This window comes from Myiozetetes cayanensis, unplaced genomic scaffold, assembly GCF_022539395.1.
Source record: "Myiozetetes cayanensis isolate MyiCay16 unplaced genomic scaffold, myiCay2020 scf10, whole genome shotgun sequence".
NCBI lineage: Eukaryota > Metazoa > Chordata > Aves > Passeriformes > Tyrannidae > Myiozetetes > Myiozetetes cayanensis.
Window position 1 is genome coordinate 1,214,655 of NW_026086605.1, and position 7,799 is coordinate 1,222,453.

Here is a 7,799-nt window from a genome sequence, read left to right on the forward strand (position 1 = left end):
GAAAGCATTGCAGTAAAACAGCACTGGCACAATATCCAGATTCCTATCTCCATACCACACTCTCCCTGTGTCTGGGTTCTGGTGGGATCCAGTGGCTGAACTGAGGCTTTCCATTCCGTGCTGCCATGGTGGGATCCTGCATGTGTATCCTGTTAATGATGCCACAGTCCTTTATATTATCTCTGTAAAATACACTGACAAATCACCAGTAACCTGTAAGCCTGAAGCACAGAGTTATCCAGCTCTTTACAAGGAAGTCACTTCTGGAGAAATCTAAGTCACCCCAAGCAAATGCTGAGCTACCAAAGTCAGCAGCCAGCCCTCTGCTCAGAGCTGCTGGAGGCAGACTGGGGTTTAACCACCGCTGAGACACAGCAACGAGCTCATGTGAATCACCTCCAGGAACTGAGCCTGGGCCTCAGATATGCAAAAGGCTGAGAGATTTCAGCTGAGCTTGAAGAGCCTATCCCAGACACTGGGCCACAAACAGCAGGGCAGCCAACACCTTGCCCAGATTCCCTTGGAAGTACCAATAGAGACACACATTTCTGCAGTAGAACCCCCGATACCACATGAGGCACAGCCACCTCTGGGATGTCCCCTCTGAGCCCCCATGGCTGAAATGACAGACAGCAGCCTCCCTTTAATTAGGGATCTCAACTCAAGGTCGCTGAGTGCAACTTCAGCATCAGCACCCAGGAGCTCAGTCACCACCCTTCTCTCTCCCCAGTGGTGATGGAGACACAAATGTCCCTCTACAGGGCCCAAATCAGGAGACCTTCTCAAATCACAACCTCACAGAATCACAGGATGTTCGGTGTTGGAAGGGACCTTAAAGATCACCTGGTTCCACCCCCTGTGCCATGGCCACGGGCACCTTTCACCACACCAGGATTCAAAGCACAAATGACTCTGTCCTGTGATGACAAGAAGTGGAGACCCACCTCATGTGAGCACCTGTGTTTAGGTGTGATGATTCCAGCCCCTGCAGCCCATTCCTAACACCAGCTGGCACACCCTTACGTTATGCAACCCCCCAGTGCTGTTTTAATGAAGGACAAATGTGAATGCAGCTTGTGTGAAAGCGGCCTCGTGAGACACACACAGCCAGCTAAACAACAGACTAAACTTAGTGCATCAGCTCGTGGCTTTGTGTTTCTGTCAGCTGTGAGTCACTGTGTGGGGTAGGAAAGTGCCTTCCTCCCCCAAAACATCATGGAAAGGAAGCAGTGCCTCACGTTGTTATAGTAGGAGAGGCTGTGCAGGGCAAGGCCAGGATTGTGTTGCTCACAGGGAGCCTGAAGACTTGGCAGAGCTGCAGCCAAATCTGCCAATGCCATTTCACACAGGCCATTGAGCAACCAGCAGAAGAAAATCACTGTCAGCTGGTCCTGATCCAGCAAGGTTCAGGTAAGAAACAGGATAAAGACCCTTTCAGTTCAAGGTCACCTTCCTCCTTTCACTCTGGAAGCTCCATTCCAGTCTCCTCCCTTGGTGCAGTGAGCACTGTGCCAGGCACAGGTCCTTTCCCTGGGGGACCTGATCTGAGTCTGCTGCCTGGGGACTGGGATGCACCAGCTGGGAAGGCTGCCAGCTGGACAAGGGATGCAAGTACCTCTTGCTTATTAGCAATGAGCCCAAGCAAGCCTCTCTTCTGCACAGATTTGGAAGTTTGAAAGCTGGAGCACGCACACCGAGCACTTGCCGGCAGATTTAGGGAATTGGCATTGGCAAACGTTCAGTGATTCAGCTCAGGACTCCTCACCTTCAAAAACATGCACATCACACACCCTGCTGTGTGTTACCTCAGCGTGGCCCTGTGAAGCACCACAACTTGCCACACTGCTTTAACTCAGGTTCTGTGACGGTTTTGCAGCGAGAACATTAGAAAAAGAAGGTATTGAATAGTCAGCTCAAAGGGAAGGGCAAGTCAGAAGCCCTGAATGCGAGTCTTTGGCTTTGATCAGGAGACAGTTTTCCTGTACATGATTCTCTTCAGCAAGGAAAACAAGTTCCTTAATACCCACTCCAGGATGTAATGCATAAACATGAGGAGAAGCCACCAGGGAGAGGTGGGAGGTACACACATCTGCAGATGGCAGAAGCTTTCTGTGTGTTTAAGGTCCAAGCCTAAAGCCTATTGCCCACTTCAGGACAGTGAGCCATGACCAGGGCTGCAAAACATGGGCCCTCTGTGCCCTCCCTGAACCTGAATCAAGCAGAGCAGGGACTCAGAACAGTCTCAAATGCCATGACCAAGGCAGGTGCCAGGCCCTACAGGAGAGAGTCCCAATCACACTGTGGAGGAGAAGAACTGTCTTGCCTGAAGTCTTGCAAGACCAGCCAGAATGCTGCCATACCCACACCAGGCTTCTTTCCTAGATTTTTTGGAACTTATTTTCCCCAACACATACCTGTGAGTACCACCAGACACTCCTCTACCATCTCTCCCCGAGGATTATCAACATTTCTTTTGGGGTTTTGAGGCTGCATGGGGGCAGCAGAAGCTTGAGACCAACCAAGCATTTAACCACCCTCTCCACTGAAAGGCTTTTCCAAATATCTGCTGCTGCTCAGAGAACCTGAATACCCAGGATAGCCAAGACCCCCAGCACACAATTATCTGCTTTAAATGTCTATTTACTTTTTGGAAAGAATACAGTGAGGCTTTTGAGAACAAATAATAGAAGGTAAAACTTACAAAGGAAGATCAATAGTAGGACATCAAGTGCCTTTCTATTTCAAAAACCATAGTGAGGACAGTTTTGACATGTGCATGCATATCTTTTGTCAGTGCAGATGTAAGTCAGACACAGCAGAGAGGGTTGAGGGGTTTTTTGTGCTGCCCTCAACCCAATATTTTTATGAGCATCGCTTTTCATTTCTGACTGCACTGCAAATCCATTATGGATAAGGAAAGCTGTCCTAAAACACAATTAAGAGATGGAGTCATGAGGTTGGAGCCCTGCAGCTACGAGGCAATGACCTCAGCGCAAGGAACAGATAGAAGATAGGCTAATCCCTATTAAAGGGGGAAGCTGGCAAATAATGCTTTTTAAATCACAGAAATTTGCTGCACGCTGAGCCGAGGGTGCGTGAGGCTGGAGGAGAGCTGGAGGAGCTGTGCCAACACATTTGTCTGCCCCCTGGGCCTCGAGAGGCTCCCTGCTGGCAGAGGCACGGAGAGCTGGATGAGCACTGTGTGCCTGAACATGCACACAAACACACACAGGTTTTGGTCTGCTCACCCAGGGACTAGAGGGGCTCTTTGCTGCTGGCACAGAGCAGCCTGGTTCACATGGGCCAGGCACAGCTTCGGGCTCAGGGTGTCACAGCTCCAGGCTCAGGGTGTCACAGCTCCAGGGCTGCCCTCAGGAGATGCTCTGTTGAAAAGCCTGTCCCGAGCCTTTACTCACACCCACATCTTTAGTGCCTTCTTGGTGCTACAGGGCAGCCCAGAGCCCTCAGCAGCTCTCTCTGCACACAGGGTACAACACAGGATCACCAAGGGCAGCACTTTTCTGGCATGTTCTTCTCCCTCCCCCCAGCCCCATTGCAAAGCCCCTGGCTTTTGAGCCAGTGCAAAGCTCTAGAGCAAGTGCAAAGCTTTGGGCTTTCAGCAGTCAGTGGAAACAGATGCAACCTGAGGGAGGAAGAGATGTCAGAGGAGAAGCAGTAGGGTGGGGGAAAGTCTCTGTTCACCCCAGGTCTGCTGGCAGCTGGAGATGCTGGGAGGAGAAGTGCCACTGCACAATCAGTCAGAGCAGCGGTGTTTCTTTCAGAGGCATTCAGATGCCTGGGAATCCTACTGAGTCTCCAAATAAATAATATTTGATTGTGACAAGTGCCTAGCATGCTTCTGAATGCAGCAAGAAAATAATGCACTGGCATTATGAAAATATTAGAGGGGCATAAATCAATCCTACTCATCCTATGAAGAACAAAAAAAAAATATCCAAAAGCCTACACATTTGATTAAAAAAATATCCTCACCACCATCAGCAATCATAAAAACCACTTTTCTGGCAAGGCTCAAGCTACCTGCAGAGAATTCACTTTCCTTGTCTCCTGACAAGAAGCTCAAGGGAAAAATGGCATCCATCCCTCTTTCCTCTATATGCTCCGTTCTGCTCCATATGGTGCTGCCTGATAGTAAATGAGAAATTAAAAACATTAGCACCAGCCTCTGCCCTCTCCTCCCCCACAGCTTTCTCCCTGCAGTGGCTGTACAAAATCTGCTGGCCCAAGCTGGGGATGAAACCATTTAACTGCTGAGCTCTGGAGTCACACACGAGCTCTCTGTTGTCTGCTCAGTTCATGGATGCCAGTTTTGCCAAGCACTGACTGTCCTGAATTATTTCATCTCAGAAAATAACCCTACTGACACACTGAAGCTGTCCCCATGGATTATTTTTTTAGTTATCTGAGACTAAATATAAAAAACCAGAGACAATCAGAAACTAAACCCAAAACCTTTGAGTCTGAGGCAGGCAGCAGTAAGCTGTAACATTATATACTCCAGCCCTTCCAAAACAGAATTTGTAGAGCCACTTTTTCTCATTGGGGGGGAAAAAAAAAATCTGAACTAAGTTTTCCCAGTAAATTCTAATCATAACCTGCAACTGCCATTTTACTTTCTGCTTTTAGATCCCTTCACAATCAGCTTCAGCATGTGCCATGTGCAGTCGGTTCCTTCCCAAAAATATTGTAAAACAGGATCCAAAGCTAAAGAATTGGGGAAAGTAGGCAGCAGGCACTGAGGGATTTTTTTATTATTGTTCCTGTAGCAGCCAGGAGTGGAGGCAGGGGCAGGTGCCACACAGGCTTGGAGAAAGCTGCCCCTCCCCAGCACACACAGCAGGAGCCAAAGCCAAACAAAGGGAGAGGAGGTCACGGGGAAACGGGAATGACAAACGTGACAAATAACACATCACCACGTGCAAGCATCTGATCCCTGCAGATTAACCTTGACTCCTGGCAGAGGAGCCATTATAATCATCCCATCTTCGCAGGCATCAAGCCTTTTGGGGAGATTTGAACACCGAGGGTAATTAGGATTTGTCATCGGGACATCGCAGCGACAGCCACGACTTTCACGGGCGCTCAGGGATGCTCCCGGGGGATCCCTGCCCTGAGTCATCACCCCAGCCCTGCACCTCCAGCCCTGCCTGCCATGGCCCAGCTCTGCTCCTCCTCGCTGACCAGGAGGGATGACTGAAACAGTGCAACAGGAGCTCCCAAGAAACATTGATTCAGGAGCTCCATCGATCTGTTTGCCCGTGAACTGAAGGGCAAATCGTGGCATCTGGCTCTGCTCACACAGGGGCACCAGCTGAGATTCAGGCTGCCCTTCAGGCTCCCTGGGCAAGGGCTGGGACGCTGCAGTCCCTCTTCTCACTGCCCTCCACACCAAAATGTTCCCACCAAATAGATGAGGCCATGAAATCCCTCCAGCAGAACCCACTCAAAAGACCTGGAGAAAGGTGCGAAGGGAAAAGCTACAACAGATCAGCTTTTCATCCATTCTGTGAAAAGGAACTTGCTTTGAGCTTTTAAAAACCACTGATAATGGCCAGAACAACCCCAGCCCTCCTAACTGCCACATCAACCAAATCTGGGGCCCTGGCTACACTTCAGTGAACATTCCTCAGTCCAGCAAAGCCAGGAGTGGGAAAAACTGGCTCCTAAGAGGAGACACTGGCTTCATCTCTTAACCAAACCAGTACAACCTGAGCAAGCACTGCTCTGCCCACTCCCTTCCTCCCTGCAGCAGCAGCTATTTCCCATGAAAGGAGCATGGAGAACAGGATGTATGAAGTGTGCAAAGTGGGGAATAAAAGAGGCGTCAGTAGCCTATAAACACCAGGGGCTAGAGAGAAGAAGTTCAAGGATGAAACTGAGAAGTAGCCTGAAACTAGAAATGGAAAAATCCATGCTGAGCATGATGGAACTCTTATGTGTACAGAGAATTACAAGGAAAATCATTTACCTGAAGAACATGACTAGAGATGCTCAAAAAAACAAATGAAAAGATACTTGCAGGGAAATAGAGTAACACAATTCCCTCTCCAACTAGAATATTGTTCAGGGTGCACTCAGATATTCACTCCATCTCTTATAAAAGGCAAAGAGGTTCCTGCCTAGTCAGAAAGCCTAGGCCAAAAAGTGAGTCCTACCTAGGAAGCCTTTGGAAATGACAGCTCTCAACTAACTGCCAAACAAAGCACTTTTTATTAAACATGTTTTTGCTATATAGATAAAAGAAGAAGTCTAGTAACAGAGGGCTATGTGAGAATGCTCCTTCTCACTTGCCAGTTGTTTCTCCAGCCAGAAAGATGTCACGTATCATGCAATGAATATAAGGGGTAATTCCTACTCTCCTTAAAAAAAACCCAAACAAACAGAATGACGGGACTTTTCTCATGGACAGAGTACAAATTTCATCCTGGGGCTTTTAAAATGCATTCCAGTTCACTATGTTTAGACCAAAGAGCTGGCCAGGACACCAGTTCTCTCTCCATTTAAAATGGTGGCCAGGCATTTGTCAAGCTTCAAAGCACGTGCCATCAGTGCTGATGGTGGATCACACCCATGGAAAATCCTTTCTTCCACTTTGACGGGCACAGCTCCCTCCTCCTGGATGCAGCCACAGCTCTCTGCGTGTTTGTCCCCACTGCCCAGGGCTGCAGTTCCCAAAGGGGCCCAGGAGTGCAAACAGCAGCCAGACTCCTCCACAGCACTGGCTGCTCAGAGCTCTGGAGATGCCCTCCCTCCCGAGCCCAGCTCGTGGCCATGGGCGAGGAAAGCCTGGGTGCATCATCAACACCGTCTCCCTCACCACCTTCCAACGTGGCTGCACTCACTGGCACAGAGGAACACAGCCAATAAAACCCCAGCCACAGCCAGAGATGGGACATTGCTCCTGGAGGGAGCAGGGGAGCACACGAGGTGCGGGATGAAGCCAGGCTGGAACAACGGGCAGTTCCTTTCAGGCAAAGCTTTCCCAGCTCAGACATGTGATGTGCCCACCAGCCTAAGCTTCTGTGATGTGCTGAAGTGAAAGTGTTACAAGCAGAGCCTGAGAACCCCAAAGGGGAGGCAGATGCCACGATTCCCAAACCCGGGCACGCTGCTCACTGGCATGGCCTGAGCTCTGAGCCTCCAGAAGCACTGGCAGATGTCCCTGGGGCTTTCCCAGGCCTTTGAGGCTGCTCAGCCGAGTGTGGATGCTGTCTGTGAGCCCTGGTGGTTGCTTTAGCTCCTCTGTTTGAAGGTGGCTGTGGACTGGGGGCCCCTGTGCTAATGCAGCACGGTGGCAGGAGCAGTTCTGAGGGAGGCTTAAGACCAGGATAAACAACTTATTACGGTTCATGGGTTTCTCAGTATTTCAGCCAGGGCAATGCCAGCCAGCCAAAGGCAGGGCTGGGAGTCTCAACATTAGCACAGGCATAACAGAAAGTGCTTCTCAGGGTCTGTCTTCCTGCTAATACTGTATTGCTTTATATCATATCATAAAAATTGTCTGAATGGCAGTTCAACAAGCCAGGACTTGATTCACAGACCTGCCATGTTACTGCTGCAGCTGAGGTCAAGAATTACAAATAGAGCAGTTAATTAGGAGGGAAGTGCGTGGTGCTGAGCAAACACATCAGGCATGGGAAGATTTTCTGCTCTGGAACGGTAGAAAAACCACATTTACAGAACTACCCAAGCATTTTTTTTGTATTGGTTTGAGCATCCACCAAAAAAACAAGGACTTGAAGGCTTACAAATATGAGGATATCAGCCCTCAGTATTGC